The 24,522-nt window shown below is 38.5% G+C and overlaps 1 protein-coding gene across 7 annotated transcripts in view; it reads right to left on the bottom strand.

Moving 5' to 3' along the window:
- VTI1A (vesicle transport through interaction with t-SNAREs 1A) overlaps positions 1-24,522 on the bottom strand; it is a 276,673-nt gene that overhangs the window by 138,813 nt on the left and 113,338 nt on the right. The gene's annotated exons all lie outside the window — the stretch shown is intronic.

Below are 24,522 nucleotides of genomic sequence, written 5' to 3'. Positions count from 1 at the left end.
TTTCCAGGTGTACCACCCAATCACTAGAACTAAACGCAGAGCAAAACCAGCTCCCATTTATACACACAATACCATTAGTGGCAATTTATCATGTCTTCTTAAAGTGATATATAGCATGTTATGAAATTGCTCATTAACTCCCCAGCAAAAGCTCAGCATGCCCCCACGTACTCAAGTGACTGTAATTGGCATTTTAGAGACCTCAGCTTAGAATTCACTCTTATTTATAAAGCTCAGCTTCCGTAACCAACTTTTTAACCCGCTTCTAGTAATATCATTAACTTCGTATTTTTGAGTGAGTTTTCCTTATTATGCAAGGCAACCATTGCTTTTCAGCCCCCAAACAGATACAGTGTTTGAATTAGATTGCTTCTTCCCCTTTCCCATTCTTCTCTGTAGAAGACCTATAAAAACCTAAGGCCATGCCTTTACTATAAATACAAAAAAACTTCATTAAAATAACATCGTGGTAAGTGAAGAGCCACAGAAGCCAGATTTTTTTTTTAATAGGAAAGACAAAGCATTCTCAGAAATATCAGAGATCATGATCTTAATCGTCCTATCACATAAGTACTGTTAGTCACAAAGACCTGCATTTACAAAGCATTAAACTCCAGCATGTCTTGAAGTCCCGCTGTCCCCAAAGGGACTCTATGTGCACGGCTGGCTCAGGGCCGAGCAGCCAGCTTCACGTATCAGCACACGAGCAGCTTCACACCCACGCCTTGCAGGATGACGCTCAGCCAAAGGCCTCGACACCCTCCCCATGGGAAGACAAGCATCACCGTCTTCTTCAGCTGGATGAGAAACAGGGACACAGGGTTTCACCAGCTAAAAGCCTCTCGCGAGCGCTGTGCCAGAGCCAGGAATGAAATCTTTCTGATGAAACTTTATCAACCCCAAATGGTTCCCCATCCATGAGGCCGGTGCTGCCTCGATCAGTTCAGCAGTATTTGTTTTGTCTGCTCTGCGCTGGCAAGCACAAGGTTGATGCTTACAGCAGCCCCAAATGCTGCCCTGGAAAACAAAGTCCTTATGGAAGAGCCAGGCAGCAGCTCAGCAGCTCTCCCTTACAGCACACAGCAGCTGGACCAGTCAAGGTGATGCTAACGGAGGACTTAGCCCAGCTTTCTCTCCCTAAACCCACACCTGAGAAAAAACATTTCAGCACAAGTTGATATTCTCAGACTGGCCCAGAAGTCCTCATCCCCAATTTGTTTGACTACTGCCAGTTTCAGTCTCTACCTATCAGTACTGTGCCTTGAAATTACAGCAACCCTTTTCTTTTTTTTTTTAACTTCATCCCATTTCAGTCTTTCTACTATTTTTCTGATAGCAGATGGCAAAGCTCACTGTCACAGACAGAAACATAGAGAAAGATGCTTCTACGGAGGGGGGGAAATACAGCTCAGCAGGCAAAAGTCAGTGAGAAGGCAATTCCCTCTGAGAGTGTCTGTTGGTTTATGGGTTAATACAGGGGTCCTCAAACCATTTCATAATTGCATCACTTCTTAATAGAAGACTGTCTTGCTGACACCTTTCCATTTGCAGTTGTCTGGACCACCTGCCCTCCCCATTTGCAACTGCATTACATTCCCGTGACATCCTAGAAGAGCAATGCGTGGTTAGTAATCTATTTTATTTTACCTTATGGCAATTTATCAGACTGAAAGAAGGAGAAGGGCCAGCTCCTCACAGCTCACAATTAGTTATGCAAGAACTGATATTTATGAACGAAGCTGAAAACTCTGCTTGTTGTAATTCATTTGATATCTCAGCGCAGACAGACCACTCGCCTATGACTGTACTGCCACGTCCGTGTGGCACACTGCCCACCTCTGCTGTGACTGCTTATGGACAGCCACTCTGGGCACGGTACCTTGTGACATACTAATAAGCCTGGAGCATTCAGCATAGGAGTCCCTGTGGATGGTTTGAGAAGGATGGGACATAAATGACTGCAAATTAGAATAAGTTTTGCCAACAGAACAGCCCCGTTGCTGCCTCTTTCATTGTTCTAAGTCCAATTCTAAACCAATCCCTGTTGATGCTAAAAGATACAAAGATATCAAATCCATCCCCAATCACTTAGTATCTTGAATAGCTCATTCACAAATTAATTGCAGTATGTCATCCTTTGTAGTTCACAGTCTATTGTTACTGCCAGGTGCACTGGCAAAGGCAGTATTTGCCTCACACTTTAGGCAGCATTTCTCCCAGTAGAGGACGTTTTCCGCTAATGGAACTATTACAAGATTTAGAAGGTAGGCTTAAACAAGATGGGAGCAATACTGTCCTAGGTATTACAAAATACACTTGGATAAAGTCTACTCCAGACCTTGACAGCTGAAAACCAAAGGAGAGATGGCAGATATCTCTTGGAGAAATCATCTGTTATCCTAGTCCTCACAAAGAAAAAGCAAGACTCAGAGACAGGGTGATTTCCCTAGGATTACTTGGGATGCCTATGGCGGAGGTGCCAACTGAATACAGCTCTTTGAGACTAAATATGTCTCTGCCTTGTAACTACAAAAACACCTTCTCATTTTGCCTGTTTGTATTTAGATTCTTAATCATGTGTACAACAAATTAACAACTTGGTGTATTCATAGGATAAGAAACGAGACCAGACTTAATTCTGAAGGTGGAAAAAAACCGTATAAATATATTAAAATCTAAGAACACAGTTCAGTTATTGCCTATGACTTTTCACTCCCTTTTAGCTCCCATGGCCTGTCTGACAGCGCAGCGTATTTTCGGGAAACACACACACTTCCTGGGGAGACCAGAACAAAAGGGTCCACACAGCAGCACGACACACAGCAGCCCACAGGACAGGTAAGTCTTAACATGGTTATAGAATTAGAAAATACCAGTTTTATTGTGTCCAGAGAAGTTAGCAATTTTCTGTACAGCCCTTGAGATTGTTTTTGGATGGTTCTCAAAGCAATTCCATTGCTGCCATAATAACACATCTTCCAAAAAAAAGTTTCCTTGCCAAGACTAAGTATGAGGACAGGAAACTAATGACTTGCTGGACATTTGGTTCTGGCACACATGTCCCCAAAAAAAGATTCAAGTTCTTCGAAATATTTTTCCTCCTAAATATTAGTGTGGATTTTCAATATTTCTGCCTCCAAAATTAGCTGCCACCCTAAGGCTCGATGCCTAAGATGAACCCAGCACTTCATCCTGCTCAAGACCTTTCTAAGCATCTTGGATTCTTCAAGCTAACCTTGCCTCACCCTGAGTATCAGAAGGGCCAAAGAACAACTATTTTAAATACATGCCAAGCTACTATGGAACAGCGGTTTTGGAACGCTTACTTAAGTCTTAAAATGTGGTAAAACACATGCTGAACTAGTGTCTCAGGACCTTCAGAACTGCATTTAATGTTTGGCTTTGCCAGAAATGTCAAGTGTGCTGCTGTGGTAGTCAATGTCCTTCCTTCTCCTGTTGATGAGAACCAATGTAGCTGCTCTTTTCCTTCTGTCACATCCACATCAGTCAGTGGAACAATAATATAAATAACACAATGAAATAATAACATAAAGCTGCTTCCTAGTTCATTGCAATGAAACATGAACAACACATGCTTTACTTTGACCCTAATTCTTACCTGACATTCTTCATCAGCAGCACTGCACAGAAGGTAAAATCCTTATTTCCAATTTCCAGATAGGGAAATGGAGGAAAAAGACACAAAATGGTATGCCAAAGCACTCAACAACTATTAGCAGAGCCAAGAAATTAGCTTCAATTTTCTGAATCCTATTTCCAAAGGCCTGTTTATTAGACTACACCCAGATATTTTTTTTTCCTTAAAAATACCAATATAATTTTTCATATCAAATTAATGTACTTATATTTTTACACTTTGGAAAAGTAATTTTAAATAGTGAAATAAATACATCCCACTTGTACAACACACTGCCAAACATTTTTAAAAAGGCACCCTAAGTCACACTCTTGCAATTCAGGGATCTGGAATATGTGCTCTATTGTCTTTTTTTCTAACACAGTGCTCTATCTCCAACCAAATTTGAACCTGTGGATTTAGTTTAATTTCAAAACCTATGCAGTTGGCTTCTGTAAGACATGTTTCTAAAGGACTTGGGATCCAAGACTGAGATGTAAATTCATGGAAATTAAAAAAAGAACATAAATTAAAGGCCATATGATTTCAAATGGAATCCCCTTAAAGCTCTAAAATATACCACTAAAGCAAGACCAGCCAATTATGTGCGGTCCCTGATGATTCCACCCAGATATCTGGTTATGAATCACAGGATGCTCATGTCTAGAGCGCCTTCAAGCACTTAAATTTTCACCATAAGAAATAAACGACCACTATTTTTTCACACCTTGGACAATTTAAAATCAGATCTTATGCAGCACTTACTCCAGACACCATTGTCTTCCTGATGTTCTAATTTCCGACGTAAGAGAGTTTTGTGTCCACCCTGTGAGGTCCTTATTTAACCTGTGAACTTGGAGAGAAATCGCTTTCTTCAAGCACTCAGGACTGTCATCTGGATCTCTCCTACATCACTCGTTCTTCTTTACTGACTCTGTAGACCCATCTTTGTTTTACTGTGGTATCTGTTAATGTCTTGCAATTTGTTTATCCAGGACAGCTCAACTCAGATGGAGCATCTGTTTTTCAGCAAGGTCCTGCTTTTGTTACCCAATTTTCCAGCTGGATTGACAGAGGCACAAGGAAGTCAAGTGACCTGCCCGGGTCAGATGGCGTCGGTGGCTCGGAACAGATTGGAGCCCGGGATCCTCCTGGCTCCGTGCCCTGCACTGGACCACGCTCCCTTTTACGAGTTGTTCTGAACTAGAGATAAATTGTGTCCACTTTTCCGTCTTGTCTACAGATATTATAGCAAACAGCCCCCAGTTTCATTTATATGGTTGTTCCACTTTTGAATACAGCCTTAAGCTATCTGGAGGTCATTAAAATACATATAACAATGTATTCAAGCTTAATTTTTACATAATTCTGGTCTCCTGATCCTTCTCTTGAACTCAACGACCTGGCAAACATTTCTACATCAGGTGTTCATATTTCTTCTACTACTTCCTTGAGGAAGGAAGAATGCAATTCATTTGCCACTTGTGCTTTGTCAAATTTTAATTGTTATTAATTTTCCACCTAACCACTTCCAGTGAGATTTCAGGCTATTTACAGCTTCATTTATCATGGGATTTCTATTCCCATCACACAAATACAACCTACTGTTTACAGTTATTACACAAGTAAAGATGCTCGTACAGACCTGGCCTTACTACTGTATATTTTTTCACTTGTAATAACTTGTAGGCTATAAAAATAAAACGCCTGTTTTAAATACTCAAGACCAGGAGCTACAGAACTCCAAGGCTGACTCCGGCTTTTCTGAGATCTTGAATAATTTTCTCAGGCTTTCTAAATCTCAGTTTGACTGATTGTAAAACTATGAATTTCCTACTTTATACAACTGAACTGGAAGTAAACTGGTTAAGGTTTGCAAAGATGTCAATTGTTAAAAAGCTATTCCACTGGGGGCATACACTTCCTAATATAGCCTCACTCTTAAATTCCAGCTGAGCCGTGCTTTGCTTCAGACCCAAAAACGGGTTTGGAAAGGTACACGTGCTTTTTATCTATAACACTAACATATTACTAGAATACTGCTGAACAATTTCCTTTAAGCTTTACTTTCTCCAATAAACCCACTGACCTAATATCTTAAATTCCATTTGTATTTCAAACCAAAGATTATGAGAACAAAGGGAGCCTAATATTACTATTCAATGGTATTTCAGAATAAAGTACATACAAAATGGTACCTTGGTTACTCATTAAGCCAAACCTTTACTAAGTCTCAAAGTAGCCTTTTGTTTCACATATGTATTTTTTTTTTCCTTGAGAATAATTAGATGCACTATTACTAGGTAACTAAATATCTGATTTGAGGCAAGCAGGTGCAGGAGGTAGATGTCTGGCTATGATACAGTGTCCAAAATTTACTTCAGAAACAGCACACTCTACCTGAAAATACTAACGCTATTTCCGTCAACGTCAGTCTAGGTCACTTCCATAATCACGTTAGCTTCTGCAGAAAGAAGTTTATTTGCTAAATTGGTATCCTCGTTTCTTCTATGGCATTTGAGAATAAATATTTACATTAATATGTCCAAAATCCATTTAAATTGATGCAAACAACCCATTCATGCTAAGTCTACTTGCTCTCCTTTTACTCATAACATAACACATATTTACGTATATACTTGTAATCCATAAAATACCACAGTCAGCCTTACTTCCTTTAGTGAATTCCAGCCAACACCTGACTGGGTAATTTATGTCTTCTCTTATAATTACTTTGGCTTTTCTTAAACTCTTTTATTTATGTCCCTAATGATGTTGTTATCTAGATGCCCAGTTTATCAAGCTCACCTAAGCCCTCCAAACGTGCTGCCTCTAGCAAGGAATTTTTGCTCTGTCAGGTAGATGGACGAGAATCCTAACTGAAGTCACTCATCATTGATCCTCTTGTTTCCATAAAGGTAGTTTCTGAACAATCACAACTCTCTGAAAACCTGTCAGTAATATTCAAGAATGCTTTATTCAAGAAGGACCTGCTCAGCCTTCCTTTGTGTTCGTTGCGAGTTTGCCTGTGCCTTAGATACAGTTCTTTGTTAGTATTGATATAAACCAAAGCTGTCCTCACATCACACTTAACAGGTTGATGGGCACGTTAGGGCCTGAATCAGCAGCATTCAAGGGCAAGTCAAAGACCCCATACTATATCCAAACCAAGAGATCTTTATTGACCTTTGTGATTAGATCTTGCACTTTTGGGTGCAAGATGCTCTCTGTACATTTCTACTTTGAGGGCTGCAGCATGACGCTAACAGCAAGAGTTGTTGAGTACTAGGGGAGTATGTATCTGCCTCCATCTCTCTCTCATACTGTACAGATTTAGGGGAAGGGGTCTTCAGGACTTGGGAGGAAATAGGGCAAATCACCAGTTGTCTTCATGGGGCAAGAGGCGTACAGAGAGCATTTGCTAATTTCCATTCTGTTGGGAGAGAAAAGGAAGGCAGGGCTCAATTAATAAGCATATAAAGAGAGGCATGGAAGGGGTGTAGTTATTTCTTCCCAGAAGTGAGGTTATTCAGTAGCTAGGCAGACATGTAAAGGCTGGTTATGATACTATAAAGGCACCAGAGCTTCTGCAGAGCTAGAATTATAGGGTTACTGTGCAAAGAAAGTAGGCCCAGAAGGAGAAGAGGTATTTTGGAGGAAGCAAGGGTGTAAATGCTATTTTGGCCTTTTCTTTTAGAATTCTTGGAATCAGCAAGGAGACTAAAATGAAAAATTGCACTAGGACGGGGGGCTTTGAATAGGAGCCAATTCAGAAAGTAATTTTTATTTGAGACGGCTCAAACACTGGCCAAATGCAGCACACTTAGAGCACATGTTAAAAAATACTGAATAATGTCATACACACTGAAAAATGCAAAGAAAAATTCATGATAATATACAGTTGTTTTAAATAGTATGCAAACATTTTCACTTTTCACTTCTGCAAAATCCTCCTTTCTTGTGGCTAAACCTTTAAGATCAGAAATGTTGTGAATTACAATATTAGCCAGAAATATTTAATGTCAACATAGAGCTGATATGTCTTCACTTGGACATTTGGTTTCTTTGGAGCAGAATCCCTCTCGAACCTCATCAGTGACATGGAATTGTAGCCATTTGGTCTCACGAGGTTAATTATGCTTTACACAATGGATAAAAAGTTAGTCCCTGCCTTAAACAGCTTCCTTGCTAAGTTGAGAAACTGAGGCGCAGAAAGATTGAGAACTCTCACGCATGGTTCTGAGAAACTTCATGGCAAACCTAGAACTTAAAACACACCTGAGCCATGCGTCTTAAGCATGGAGTCAATCCACATTTTACATTTGTTATGTTGCAAAAGGTTTAAAAAAGAAAACTAAGAGAACTGGTAAAAAAACTTGCTGTAAGGAAAAACTAACACTTCAAAATGCCACACTTCCTGAGAACATAACCCATTTTGCTGACTGTTAAACTTTTTAGAATCTGGGAATTCCTGTTTTCGCAAACCTGAAAGACAAAGAATTGAACCTACATTTTGCATTGCTTTGTCATTATACTCACCTTTGATCTTCACAGAATCGTGGTTGAAGGAAGCTAGAAGGGACCTCTTGAGATCACCTAGTCCTGCTCAAGCAGCGTCACCTACAGCAGGTTTCCCAGGACCATGTCCACCTGGGTTTTGAATATCTCCATGGATGGAGACACTACAATCTTTCTGGGCAACCTTATTCCAAGACATTGATTTTGACAAGATCCAGGGTTTGATCCATTTGCCCTGGTGCCTATAGTCATGTAAGGGACAATATTATTCAAGACATCCTCGTGGGTTTGGCCTTATGGATAAAGGATCTATGGGAGACCTGTGTTCCTTTGGAGAAGCAGAAGGATGGGAGATGCCCTATGTCACCTCAAATGGCCACAGATTCATACTTCTGGGCAACTGAGTTGTGTCTTCAAATCTGGCTGATCCTTTTCCAGTTAGTTCACAGAACTAACCCACCCTATTACCCACTTGCTTTGTTTGAGCTGAGAGAAACTTTTAAAGTGATCTGGCCATATGTCTGAGATACTTTCTGTAACTAAATGGCAACTAACCCATGGTCCTTTAGTTCTTAACTATGTATTTAGTAGGACCAACAATTGTTATTTACAAAAATTAATTGTGACATGTTCTCTGTTAAAAGCTCACCCATTCAACCCATGATACCCACCACTTCTAAACCTATGGCATTCATAGCAACACAGAGAGTGCCATGTGGTCATTAGCCCATCTCCAGAGCTATCACTTCACTTTCATTCTCTTTGTTCCAAGATTAATGAAACAATGCACAAGATGCTGAGAGACCCGTTACGTATTTGGAGGTTGGACTAGACAATCATTAAAACATTCCTTCCAACCCAAACTATTCTATGATATTTGCATCCAGACTTTGAAATTTGCACCAAGACCAAGAAAATGTTAACATCTATTTAATAATGGCAATATTAATAACACTAGGAAATTAATTCATAGCCTCACACCTTGCCTCTTATGACTGTAACTGTGCACACCAAATCATTCTCAGCCCTTCCAAATCTTTTCTCTTGCAAATGTTTTTATAAAGGCAACAAAGCCCAAAACTTCGAGCTGGTATGGACTAGTTTGTCTCCACTCTCCGCAGTGTAAACCTGCCAATTACAGCAGATGAAGATCCAGTCCAGTCTCTCTCTCCTAGGAAAATTTCCACTTTTCAAAATGCACCGCTATAAGCAGTTATTTCTGCGGATCCAAACCCTTCCATTCAAGATGCTCAGTGACTTTGTATCTCCTGCTAATGTATTCCTTGGGGAAGTTACTATCCACCAAATCTCCTATAGTTATTGTTAGGAAATCATTAACCCACAGCTCTTTTCAACTCTTGGTAATTATGATGTTAAAAAAAGGAAAAGTTTGGCTGCTAACAGTTGCAACAATGTATTTGTTTGCCACATGCGATGGAAATCTGATAGACAATATCTGTGCACTCCATCTGTTACACTGGATTGATCCGCTGATGAGATTCTTTTTAGAAACCTGCTTACCCCTGCTGGTGCTGCAAGCTTGAAAGAGAAAAAACACTTTCTTCTCCTTGTTCTCTTGTGTGGTGGTCGACCCTGTCTTCCTCTCCATTAGAACCCATCCTGCTGCCACAGATCTCACAGGATTTATATTGTTTTGATTCCTTTCAAACACTGTCTTGTTACCAACATCTGACAACAGTCTCTTGGGCTATCACGATTTTACAAACTGACCAGGCCTATAAGTCTCTATAAATCCCATGTGGATACAGACCTGTGAAAATGTCTTTAACTGTCCGTTAAAGTACACAGTAGCTCTTTTATTATATAAATAGTCATGGGTGTTCTATACTTATACAGAGGAAGAAGCTGTAATTTGGGGAGGGGGGGACGGAGGGGAGTGCTTGAAAACTCTGCCAGAAGAGGTTGTTCTCTGAACACTCATCAGCGAACCCATTTGCTCACCGCCACCGCTTGACAAGAACACACCATGGGTGGTCGTCTTGCTCCCCACCCCCTCCATAATAGCGGTGAAAAGCCACAAAATAGCGAGTCAAATTTAGGCATGACCACACATGTTGGTTTCTCATGAAGTTGGGGAAATTTTAGCCCTGCCCTTCAAACAACAATACCCAGAAAAACAACGACGCAAAGGCATATCTACAATTGAAAAATTGAAAACATGTTGAGTACAGAACACAGGAAGGTCAGAAGATACAGTTTTAATGAAATATTTTAGTCCCCTGGCCTTACAATAAGTTTAAAGTTTACTATTATAAATCTGTGCATGCGTGTGTGTGGGTATATATGTAAGTCTCTCTCTATATGCGTACAGACAGGCAGACATCGACATTTCTTTGTAACAACAGAAAGGGAAAATTAGAATGGTTGTAAGAGCACAGGCTGTATCTATCTTCCCCATTTAAACAATAGTACCAATAAATCCAATTTCTTGCAGTGAAATCAATTCATCTGAATCAGTGAGTTATTTTAAAACAAACTGCCATGACTATTTGCAAGAACTGCAATGAAAACCCTTCTGCCAAGTCAAACAGTTTGCTTGGAGAGTCAAATGGGGATGGGGTGGGGGGTGGGGGGGAAGGAAAGAAGAAAAATGGTTAATAGTAGGGCTGTTGCTTTTCCCAAGCGCAGCAAACTGAGCCTAATTGATGCTGACGCATGACAGACTCGTGTGTACAGTATTGCCCGGGCTCTGAGTGAAGCTGCTGACAGAGGGTAAATGGTGCATGGCAGCTGGGCTTGCCCTGGCCTGGCATGGCACCGTACGCACACATCGCCTGTCAAGAGATATCATGAGGGCTAATGAAGGGCAGCCCACATTTTTAAAATTCTTCTCACTGAGTTTTGGATCAGGCTTTACACCATGAAGCCTTCTCAACCTTTTAGTGCTTGGTTAAGGATATGTGACACTTGTTTAAAAATTAATGTGTTCTAATCAATTTAAAGTTGGAAAACTAAAAGCCAGTACATCTCTGTGCGAGAAAGAAAAAGTGCGTATATGAATGTGTGTAAGATGGAAAGACATGGCAGAGAAAGAAGAACGGAACAAGAGGAAAGAAGTACAGGCTTTTTTGTAGCTACTAACAACAGAAAGCGATGACATGGAAGTACCACCAATTTATCTGATGCATTTTAATACTCTGCTATAGCTCCTTTTAAAGCAAAATGTTGTGCATTTCTGAAAGGTTTACTTAAAATAAGTGATTCCCCAAAAACTTCAAATGCTTCCTCTTTTCCTGAATCTAGCCCACTGCCTGTAATTGCAGCTGAATAATTGTATCAGTACCCAAAAATGAGCGAAATTCTGTCCTGCAGTTCTTAGGCATAAAGAATTAAATATAAGAAAACAGAATTAGGATAAAAGAGACCATCTTAGAAATCTACCTGATTACAAACTTCAAATCACAAGTAACAGCTTGGTTGGACCCTCAGTTCACAGAATTCTCTGGTGCTTTCACATTCCTTTATGTTATTGTGCATTGTAATAAATGGCAGAGATATTTCTGGTTTAGCTTTTTCTGAAATGTTCTCATAGACAAATGGAAAATACATATGCAGAAGACCGTTGAGACTTTTCAGGGTATTTCACTGACCAATGCAGAATCATTTCTTGCCACAAATCCCCAAGGGCTTTATCCTGGTTTCAAAAAAATCCCTGGCATTTTCACAACTGACTTCAGGATTTCAATAGTTATTTTACATGCCAGTAAAAAGAAAATGCTTGGTTCTCATCTAACCTGGAACAGCTTATCCCCTGCCAGTCACTATTAGCTTATGTGGAATGGTCTCTGAGTTTATCAGAGAGAAAGGATTTATGTCCTGGGGAGACTGACCATCTTTTCTGCCTCTGTAGACCAAAAGAAGACACTCTGACAACTGAAAAAGGATGTTGTGACGTTGTCTCCCCTTGCTACTACTTTCGGTCTTGCAGTTTATACCTCCTCTTCAAACCCATTATTATGCAGAGCAGAGGGAAAAACCCCTACCATCTGAACTACTAATCTTAAAATTAAAAAAAGGAAAAAAAAAAAGCAAACAACTTCCTCATTCAAAACCCACAAACCGCTGCATTTATTTGATAAATAAAAACTAGTTATTTTTAGGTTTATCAGCTGATCTAGGAAAAAGTTAACCTAACCTTGGCAAATACAATAGATCATAAAGAAGTATCACGCTCTGAGAAACATACACAACGAGCTTAGGACAGCTTTGGTCCGCAGAGCAAAGTCATTTGCTCACTGAAAATGTGTGTATTCAAGAGACACTCCAGAAAGCTGAAACAATGGCAGAAGTTCTTCCTCTGATGCAACCTGATGACAACACAGCGGCACTTCCCAGAAGTGCCTCTAGAGAGAATGCCACTTTGGGTAAACCAGCACTGGAGAGAAAAGTGACATAGATTGTCCAATAAATTTGGGGGAAAAAAAATGGGTGGTGAAATAAAAAGGTATTACTCATCCTTCTAAAGCTAAATTATCACATGTCATTAGGTTATCATGGTTTTAAGCAAATTGCTTCTACTGCGTGTAAGAGATTTTGTACTAGTAAAAGGTGGCAAAACATTTTCACTTGGGTATTCAGTGTAAGAATTAGTAAATATCGAGCAGTAACATTTTCCCTCCTCATATTTCCTTACGATTTTTGAGATAAACGTAGATTCTTACCATGATTCTTTGCAAATTTCCCCACCTTCCCTCCCTTATTCACAGGAATGGCTAACAAGCTGCTGATTGTTCCTGTAGTCTGGGGGCATCCATTCCCCAGGAAGCATATCAAAGTTATGACACAATTCTCTATCAACTAATAATGAAATTCAGTGTTTACCAGTCTGAGTAACAGGAACCAACCGATTTCGGAAGTGAATGATTTCATTTCTCCATTACCACTTCTCCAAGCTGTTCACCTGTTTCCATACATACTATACCTTAAATCAGGTGACTATTTACTATCATTTTGTTAGAATTTGCCCTAATTAAAGGAAAATCAGCCAATTCTTCAAATAAAATTCTTTCTGAAGTATGATTCTTACTCAGCTGAAAACAAATGCACTTTCTCTCATTCGTTTTCAAAAATACGTGTTTAAAGAAACCTTCATTCAATTAATATCTGTTTATTAATGATTCACATCAGTTGAGCAGTCTTGTCTATTTGATGATTCAGAACCCATTTCTTCCAGGGTAAACTGTTCAAATAACACCATAACTGGTGGTATACAAAGTCTACATCACTTTTGTTCTTTCCTGTGTTATTTAGGTTTTACCTGTGCAGAAGTGTTTTTTGAGAGTCTTCAAAGATTTTCTATTGTCCACAGAATTTGATAAAAAATCTGTATCCTTCACCTTCAGTTTTCTTTACTCAATTTCACCTCCTACTTCTTCCACTACAAGACATACTTGACAGGATTCTATCCCATATTTGTAGACAAACAGTAGCGAGCATGATTATACAGTAAGTGTTACAAATACATTTCACTTTCTACTTCAAATACTATGAAGTCATGAAACTAAATAATTTTCATTTTTTTTAAAGATACATCTGTTTTTCTGTAATCTCCAAAAACTCTTGGAAAATATTACCTCTGTCTAGTTTTAAATGACAAAGTGTTTTTTGTTTTTTTTTCTTTACTTGAAAGAAAGAGAGGAACACCTGGTGCCTGCAAGCAAACTGTATAAAATCACTTAATGAGTTTTGAAAAATCTGCTTTTATGGCCAAATCCGTAATTTAACATAGTAAGAAAAGGCTGCTGTCTCTTAACAGCCTTATACTATCCCAATTCATGTAGTACTGCATGATTTTGCAGGGCTGGTTGAGGAAATATTTGTTCTCTAAGGAGAGAATAATTACTCTGAGTGTTTGACACCTGATTCTGGTCTTCAAGACGGAGTTTAATAAATTTGTGCTCATGGAATTGCCACTTATAAAGCTTCAAAATGTGAGCATTTGTACTAGATTTGAGGATACAGCAGCCTGGTATCAAAAAACAATTTTCTAACAAAAAATTATCGCCATTCACAAGCAATATTTGTAAAGCTAGATGCAAATAAGAAGTATGTGTTGAGTGTGAGAAGGGTAAAATTTGATTTAAAATTCTGTGCTCGAATATACATATATATATATGTGTGCATGCACGCACAAAGACCTACGCTTACAATTGTGCGTGTATATATGTGTATTTGTGCACATGTGTATAAACACATGCAACCTATTTGAAGAACTGGTTTTGAGAAAACTTTGATTATGTCTGCATCAAAAGAAGCTGTGTACTAAGTGCTGGATTTTACAGGAGCATTAGATTTTGCCTCTTCATTGATTGTTTTTACTTTCGAAAAAACGATGCTCTTCTTTTAGGAGCTCTCCTACAGACACTTTAAACCGGTCAGTTCCAAAGAAATAAGAGGGGTTTTTGTGGGCATCAGGACTGTAGGATCAGGTCCTTTATACTAAGAGCTAATTGCACAGTACTGGGTTTCTAAAAAAATTACGCATTTACACTGTGCTTATGTACATGTATATGCGCGTGCATAAACTACTTAAGTGCAAATTGCCAGAATGTCAGTAAATTACTGCCGGAGCTGCAAAGCATTTACATACCTTAGGCATGAGCAACCAATTGGAACTTTTAATCTTTTAACAAGTTGCTGCTCAGTGACATAATAATGAATAAAATGAAGAGTAATGAAGTTGACCATAAAGCTTAGCAAATAAACATTGTACACAAATATAACAATTCCTGACTAGCTCAGCACACAAAATCTACTCATGGTTTGCTGCCAGTTACCATATGCTTGTGCCAAAATATAGTAACATCCTCCTACCGTTGCTTGTGGTGTTGTCATTGGTGGTCTTTTTGCAGATCACTATTTGCTGCCCTCGCCACGCTGGGACCCACCCTCACTCTAACCTGTTCACCTGCAGATAGCTTTATCTTTTAGTATCATTCCAAGAGAAGTTTTCAGAAGCTTTCTTGTCTCAATATCCTGTCAAGGAAGTTGTAGAAATCACCCCCAGGATTACTGACAGAAACTTTCATTTGTTTGAAATCTGAATGTATAGTCTGGTTTATCGGCACTGACAGGACAAGGTCATAGACCATATTCTATCGTTATTCTCACTCCTACCAAGAGTCCATGATTAAGTCACCTAGAATAAAACTCCACTTCTGTCAAAAGACATGGCAAATCACTCGCTATAGCTGCAAAGATGAGTGACCATTCACTGTCTTTTGTGGTTAGGAAAAAAGTACGTCTAATAAGGTATATACCTTATTAGTATATTTTAGTACTAGTATTAGTATACTAGTATTAGTATATATTAGTATCTTTTCTAACTGTGACTGGCACACCCAAAATTCATCTCATTTCTATATGTAGAGCAAGTCTAAAAGGTATCAAATTCAATTTTGTTGAAGATGAACTTGGTTCAGTCGTTCGTTATAATCCAGGTAACTAAAAAGGCAGGCTGGGATCTACAGAATAAATGGTAGGATTCTGCCTTAGTCCCCTACAAGACAATAGCAGAAACAAAGAAAGGCAATAATGGCCACAAGTCACTGCTGAGTGATAAGTCTTTTGAGGCAGAAATCCACTTCCACTTCCAATTGAACTGATGTCCCTATCAAAAAAGGACGACTAAATTTCCTCCCAGCTGACAGCCATGCTAGTAGTTGAGGCAGAAAGGCTAAGGATACAACAAACATTAACAAGGAGAGCATTAGAGGCCTTTCTTCCAGGATGGGCTATTGCACCATAGTGGAACCTTACGGGAAGCTTGAATTGCTGTTGTCTGTTGTCTTTTCTCTGTAAAAAGAGAAAACTGCCTTTTTAAGATACGAATAAGGATTTTAAACGGTATCATATTAAAAGCTCCAGGGACAGTAACTAAAAAGCAAACATTTACCTCTAACTTATTCCTACAATGAAATAGCATGGTAACATGACATTACTGCTCCAAGGTAAATATTTACTTGTTAGTATTGGGCGCCGCATAAAAATATACCTACTTTCCCCACCCAAGATGACCTGCATTTTCTATTACCAAGACCAAAACAACCACCCACCCCACAATTCCCAGTTTAGTACGCTGCATATACTTCTTGATCTATACTGAGATGCTTAAACACACAGAGTGATATTTGGGGCTCCAAATACACGATTTTCAATTTACACATCTTGGATAACAAACTGAGAATGTATCACGACAAAAGCAAAAGAGGAAGCTTCTGCTTTCCCTTTCAACCCCCATCTCCAGCCCAAAGGACCATTATCCATTAAGAAACCACAGCTGAACAAGGGCTGCATCTCTCCAGTACACCACGTCACCCCAAAGAGGGCTGCTATCTTTTTTCCCCATCAGCTTTTGCTATTACATACTTGGCACCTGTCACTCACCTGTCACTTCAGGAATTAACAATATGATGATCATCCAGACTAAAAGGAGAAGAAGCAGTGTAAATAAATTTTATATAATTTCTTCTGTTTGGCAAGTTCCTTTCTTCTATTTTTGGAAGGATTTTGAAAATTTGCAAAGCCCGGCTGAGTTATGTTTGCTCTTTCTCCCCAAAACATGAAAAATACTAGGTTTAATGACTTAAAAATTTCTAGATAAAAAAATTTTGTATCTACATGCACAAAAACCCCCTTCATTTATGAAAAACGTTACAGCCTTCTCTTTTAGCATTTTATTCATTACTAAACCCAGCTTTTGAAAGCAAATACCCTACACGTGCTCCTGACACCAGCTATCGACATTCCCAGCGCCTTTGTTTACTCATTTATAAAATGACTATGTTGCTGCGCATTCAGCTGAAAGGAGCGTTGAGAGACCTACCTGCAGCCTGGCTACGCAGCACTGGACGAAGCCGATCGGCCAAGGCATGGCAGTCTGCTCACACACACCATTCCCCGTGGAGAGGAGCCTTTGCTTATGAAATGTTGTGGGAAAATGGAAGGAATATGTTTTTTGAAGTCTGAAGATTATTTTTTTTTAATGCTATAATTTACAAATACAAATTTAAATTGTGTCTATAGCACAGAATTCCAAATATTGTGAAGTTTTTCATGCTAAGAAATTTACTGAGGGTTTTGATTTTGCTTTAATTTCTTCTTGGGCTAAAATCAGACCAGACATTGAAGCACAATAAAAAGTTTCTTCTTGGTACGGATGTACTTTGGCGTGAGCTACTGTGCTCTCATTTTCATATGGAGGGAGTAGCAAGAAAAGAGAATTTCTATCCCACAGTATCTTGAGAATGGGTTTACTTGGCAAATGACTGACGTGATTTAATATGCTATTATCAGACTCCTGCCCTTCTTTCCCTGCTATGTATCTAGCTAAGGCTCCTGCTTTCCTGTTAGAGGTACTGTCAACATCATAGCAGAGCTGGCAAAACACGTGTGAGCATTCCTCATCTGCTACAGGTAGGAATCAGGCAAGCTGTCCGAAACTTGGCTCACTTGACGTGGAGACATTTGGAAGCACTCAGTTTCTTTCACATAGTCTAAGCTCTTTGGGCATTTACCTCCAACTGCTGTACAGCGATATTTTCTCTGCCAGATCTAACTAAAATGGCTGAATCCAAGGTCTTATCTTCAACTCTGTAATCCGTCACCTGATCTAACGGATGCGATGCATCACGAAGATGCCAAGATGTCAAACTCATTCAGTGTACCAGCAGCAAGGCTACATGCGACCCGAGGACTACAACTACCACAGAGGTCTGTAGCAACTGAGGATAACAAAGGTTAAGGTCAAACCAGAATGACATCGTTCAAGATGGTTTGGGAACACTGAAAAGCTTCCTTTCAAGATTTCCAAACAAAACAAAATATTCCAGTGTTTCCAAGTCAAAACACTGCAGAACTTCCTGTTCAGTGAGGATCCGTTCTGGTCTGAAATAAAAAGGCATGAAATGGTGGCATTTCCCAGGACAAAGCCCAGCTACTGATTAGCTTCAGGGGTTGTACATTTAGAAGAAACTGGAAATCGAAGTGGTGCAATTCTTGCTTTACAAATGCATTTCCAAAGTTAATCATTCCTATGGCCAGCTCCACCAGACCATCAGTCCTGTACTACTGTCCTAGAATTGCTTCCTTGCTCCTGATAGCCAAGTTACTGCTTCATCTCTTTTTAAGGTCTTTTGAGTGGTCAAGGTCTCAGAGTAACTACTAGAAATAAGCAAAAAGGTGTAAAAGCAACAATGGAATTCTTAATCATCCATGTCAGACAAAGTAGGAAAAACAGAAAGCAATTAACATTCGGTTAAATGAGAATACTTTCTCCACTGTGGGTCACATTAAAAAAATAACATTAACAAAAAAGAAATAAGTAAACATTTCTTTACTCAGTTTTCTCAATATCAACACAATTTAACTGTTAGGGCTCATTTCGGTGCAAAATTATTTTTCAGATATGTCACTGACAAACTTATTTCTTCTTATAATGAGAAAAATACTTTTTTTGTAGGAAAGTGGCTGTACCATAAATAAAAAAATAGCCTTTGTATTTTAAAATATTTAATAAAAAAAAAAGCAAAGCTGTCAGCTAAAATACTAAAAATAATAAACACTTTGAATGAATTAAAAGTCAAGTAATACTAAGAAAAATGGAGTGGAAAGATATTCATTTATAATGTCCTATAATCGAGATTGCAAAGCTTGGTGCAACAGAAAGATTTCCCTGAATAAATTCATTGTATTTTTAAACAGAGAAATTTCAGAGAACATAGTAGTTACTAAATATTTAAAACCTTTGTGGTAAGGTCTTAAACCTCAAAATAACAAGGAAATGACAACTGTTTATTTTTCTCCACATAAAACTGAAAGTTATTGTAAGGTCATTATAATGTAAGCCTGTTTTCTCTTTAAGAAGTAAATAATTACACCACTGATTTGAGTAGACCTGCCAGTAAGTCTACATGTGGTTAAGTCAGATAGACCGATGCTCCAAAATTGGCAAGTAGCTAGCTCCCACAAGCTATTAACCGACTCTGAGGTCTAGGTAGCTCACAGCCCTTTTATCATATGTCTCTCAATAGAAAAAAAGAAAAAAAAGCACAGTTAGACTACAGTTGTTGTGCAACCTTTGAACACGGTTCTGCACGTTCCATGATAACACAGAAGCAGGATTTGATGCAGTGTTCACTCTCTGCTGCAGTCTTCAGCTGCAACATCTAAGCTTTCTTCAGAAACGTGTTTCTAGCTCTCATGGTCGCAAGGAAAATCTTCATAGACGTGAAAGGAAAACAATTTGTAATGACATGACTAGGTTCTTGAGTCCGCAAACAGCCTGAAATAACGACTGTGATGTCACCGCAATGAAGATTGTGTCAAATGAATGGCTGTAAGCAAAACAGTGGACTGTTGTCTGTTTAACCATTACTGTTAACCATTGCTGTGCTGAAGATTTTTGGAGTACCATCATTATGTGTTTAATCCCATCTCTTTAGCTACCAAAACCTCAGCTGATGGGAACTGTCAATACATCAGTCTTTGCGGATGGAAGTTCTGGAGCACAAACTATGCAGCAAATTGGGAAATGAAGTTGGGCAGCCACAGCAACCTCTACATAAACAGCACGCCGCAGTAAACGTCCTATACAAATAATACCTTCTGCTACTTAATTGAGTAAACCCCTTCATTTATTGATTTGAATAAATCTGCTGCATCACAGTACTGTGGAAGCTCAGGGGACACCAGCACAAATTCTAATCCAGCCCATTACAAGACACATGCCGCCTTGCCTGGGGCCAGCTCTCACCATCATTTCTACATCTGGGCTTCCAATGAAGGCAAATAAAGCTCTGCGTGGGGGACAGCAACAGAATATAGGTCACATCATCATTTGTGGCATTAATGCCTTACCCATTGTTAGTATAACAATCTACATTTTCTTCCACAAAGATAAAAATCAATCCAACTATGAAGCTGCAATCCAGATTAAAAACGGAAAAAAACCTAGCTAAACCACTCACATCATGGGTCCTGCCTTGGAGCTGTGGGAGGGTTAGATGCCTCAAAGCCCTTTCTCTAATTCTGCAAGCAAATGGAAACAAGAAACCTGTGTTATGCTGGTGACAGGAATGAAGCTGCTTCTCTAGGGATTTCATGGAACAGCACAAACAGGAGGGAGCTAAGGAAATGACTGACACAAAGAAATACAGGGCACAAGGAATGCAGTGGACAAAGTTACGTGGCAGCACAAGGAACAGACCTTCTTGGTTGAGCTTGCTGGCTGTAGATGGCCAAGTAAGTATTAGGTGCTAAGCTGAGCTGCTTACGGACACCTCAGCACACAGGCAGACAAAGCAGCTAGACATTTGTAGCATCCTGTAAGAGAGTATCAAGCAGTTCCCCTTCCAACTGAATTATATCCTCCTCCTTTCACGTAATGGAAAATAAACAGATGAACAAGCAGGCACATCTCACATTAAAGATTTCCAAGAGCTGGAGTGGAAAGGGAAATGTGATACACGGAGGCTTGGCAGTAATTCTCAAATTCAAGCCTTGCTTGTTCATTAAGTCACAAAATACTAACTTCTGCCAGGTCTCCATTTTGTGGTGCCGTCTAATTTCTACTGGTGAAGAAACATAAAGTTACAATGACAACTGAGAGTGACCTCTAGCTAGCAATCATAATGCTGAGGAATTCCTACAGCAGGAGAAGCTGTAGGAACTGCACCATTTTTCCTTCTAAAAAGCATTTTTCCAGGGCAGAATATGAAAAATGTGCTATTGCTACACAAATGCTGGTTACAAAGAATGAGGGTTTCGATCTTCCAATTCATCAAAATTTTTTCAGCAATAAAAGAATAAAGAAAAGAAAGATGATCAAACAATTGGAGATGATATCAAGTCCATTTAAAGATCAGCACAGAGGAAGATGATCCAAGTTTTGGAAAAAGACTAAAATAAGCGTAAGGCGAGTTGCAAGAATAAGCAAACAAAACATTCCTTTGCCTTGAAGTCCAGTAGCAGTTTGATGCTGTTAATGGAAATACTCTTTATCTTCTCTGTAGTCTTATTATAATTCTGCTAAATAGCAAAATTATAAATATATTCTTTAAAATTTCAGCTTTCTAGCAATGTGATGACAAAGCATCTGAAACGATCACCATATATGCTTTCTGAATAACCATATCAAACTTCTGGTTTTTTTCTTCCTTCTTTTTCATGTTGTAAATTTGCCATGTAATGACAAATTTGGGCATAAATCCTACAAAACCAGATAAACAAAATCAGTAGAACTACTCACAGTAGTAAAGCTATGCAGACGTCTAAATATTTGCAGGTGTCTTAGATAATAAGCTTTCAGAGCAGGAACTACATATCTGTGATTAGTTCACTAGTACATTTTAGGATGCTTGAAATATATGTAATAATAAGGTTAACCCTGTGGTGCATTTTTGTTTGGCTCATCATAATTAAATGCAGCGAATGCCTTCCACATTGTATCTTCTTTGTACATTTTCCACACTCACACATATATACATATAAAAAAATATTTATACATTATACACAGACACATACAAATACCTTCACACAGATTACATTCCACCAAGAATGTATCCTGGTCAACAACAAGCTACCACTCCTATCCTAAAAAGTGTTTAGTTGCAAAAATGTTAATGAAATCCACAGAAACACTTAGGAACCAGTTTTTTAATCTCATTACCATATCAAGGAGCTCCCTGTTAATCACTGTCCAAATTCATTTGGATTTATTGTATCACAGTTATGCTTACAATTAAATGCCACAAGGTCCCAGTCAGATTAAACAAATGATTTTTCCTGTAGTCCTTACAGGACTAGTAGTGACAAATCACATGGAAGTAAAATATATCATAATTAATTAGCAGAGGCCCATAGATAACCTCTCCCACAAATCTCCATGGGCAATTTTAATAGGTTTCAATATTTAAATATAAAACCCTACGAAATTGCTTAAAAATTCAAGGAATACTTGCACTTGTTATAGGTAACGAATATGTCAGTCATGTAATTTTTTATTACATAATTATTTCTTTAGGGATGTTAGAAACAAGTAATTATTTTCTTAAAAATGAATTGGCAGCAACTATTTTAAGCATGCCATTGTGAATGAAATATTATCAAATAATTGTTGTATTACTAACAACTGACTTACAGAAAAGAAACATTTCCTTATCAAAGCACATAGCATCTCACCATTGTAAAAAAATTTAATCTTCTTTATAGAAGCTTCAGTAAGCCAGTAGGAATTACGGGAAGATAACTGGTCTTAATATTAAACATGAACGCCATCGGGAAAAAAAAGGTTCGGCTTTAGCTTCCTTTCCAACAGTACATGTTAGCTGTTCATTCCTCTTATATGTGTTAGGGAAAGTAACAGATGACAGTATTTCAGAGATGTGTCAGAAAAATCTTCCTTTACAGGAAGAAATATGTTGTCAAATACTATCAACTGTTCATGGTAATCTCTCTGGTAAATTCTACCTAAATCAGTTCAAAACAATGTGTTCCCAGAATGGGCAGACTAGAATATATAAAAACTGCCAAAAAAAAGCCCTCATTTATTTCCAGAATTAAGCTTTCATCTCAGTGATTCGGCTTTGTCTATCAAGTAAAGACCCTAGTGCTCCTTCATAATATCTTCAGTAAACCGTATTTTGTCTGCGTTCTGTCTCTTCAAAACATCAGAATGTCTCATTTCCCATTCATTCCTTGTTAATGTTCACTTAGGGGGATAGTCAAAATTGGCTGTGCTAGTCCAGGAAGACTGGTCTCCTGACACTGGAGAGGAAGGAACCTAACTTAAAATAAATGTTTAATGATGATATTATTGAACTGAATTTAGCATTGACATGTCTGTAATGTCAAAAGAAAGTCTTCAAGTTAAATAGGTAATTGTATAAAATGCCCAAGTTTCAACTTTGTATAGTAAGAACTTCAGCCCATAGGAGAGTGATTTACCTTGAGCCACAAACTTGAGATGAAACTCAAGTGATCTCGTCTTCAATTATTTTAACTTGAGTTACTTAATTGTGGCAGCCAATCTTCAGTAATCAGACAATCTTCCAGAAAGAATCTCTCACAAATGATATAATTTCTTTCATTTAGAAGCCACTCAATATTGACTCTTGTGTTGGGTACCAAAATAGGAACCAGTGTTAGAAGAGAGGTGAGCAATTAAGGATAATTTTCTAATCTTATGAAAGTTGTGGGATAGCATCATGATATACTGACAGCAAACAGGCTAAGAATAGAGTATGCAAAAGTTATCATGGTCTCCAAGTCAAATTGTCAGACAAAAGAACAATGAAGAAAAATTAATTTGCTAAGTTGGCCTTTATAATAGGAATGAATAAATACACTGGAATTTGTAAAACTTCAAACTATTCGTGAAGAGTGATAAAAACAGATGTTTAAAATATACAGCTATATTTTATGAACAGTGCTCAGTCTCAAGTCAAGTAGCAATTACACAAGATTTTCAACAAACAGAGGTCAAAAAGGGAAAAAGCAATCACCTTGGAATGAAAGACATCATCATAAATTTAAGAATAAAAAAATTCATAAAGCACTTCAGAAAACTAGCATTTTCATCAACAAATAGCTTTGAAGGACTGCAAAATTCAGGTGAAAAATGTGACGAAAGCACACACAAACAATAAAAAAAAGTAAATGTTGCAAAACTTTAAAGCAGCTCCTGAAACTTCTGGTTATAACAAGGTTAAGGCACACATACAGATACCTTCTATCATGCTCCTGAAGCAAAATGGCCATAAACCCACTGATAGCCAGACATGGGAAAATTGTGTCCATGTAGGTCTAATGGCTTGCAACGGTAGGGACAGAGCTGGGCACTCTTCCATATGGACACTTCCCAGACATTTATTCTACTCCTGTTTGCCAGACTTTACATAAACCAGTTAGGCTGTACTGACTCATGTCAGGGCTTGGATTAACAACAGCTCAGGATGGGAGAGCGCAGAAACAGGCACTACACTGTATTTCTCAGGTTCACCCATGCCTCGCTGTATTCTCCACCATTGTACCTGATGACTAGCTAGTTCAGAACAGAGGCTTTGACCATTATACCTCCTCCCACTTTTGCTGCAAGGTGAATTTTCAATTCAGCAAGAGTAAATACCTCGAAATGTAAAGTTAGCAGTACATCAAAAAGTCTCGGCAAATTACCCTCTGTGTGTTAAGTAATTACCTGTTCTTGTATAGATGAGGAGAAGGTCTGTACCTGTGCTTTTTAGTGGTAGCTCACCACTAGATTAGTTTAGTTATAGCATGAAATCATACCCACAATATATGAGCAGAGTTAATTTTTGTTGAGGTGCTGTATGTGGAAGAATAGCCAAAAC

Source organism: Rissa tridactyla, chromosome 6 (genome assembly GCF_028500815.1).
Source record: "Rissa tridactyla isolate bRisTri1 chromosome 6, bRisTri1.patW.cur.20221130, whole genome shotgun sequence".
NCBI lineage: Eukaryota > Metazoa > Chordata > Aves > Charadriiformes > Laridae > Rissa > Rissa tridactyla.
The sequence above is the reverse complement of the archived record's forward strand: the minus strand, read 5'-3'. Positions and strand labels throughout refer to the sequence as shown.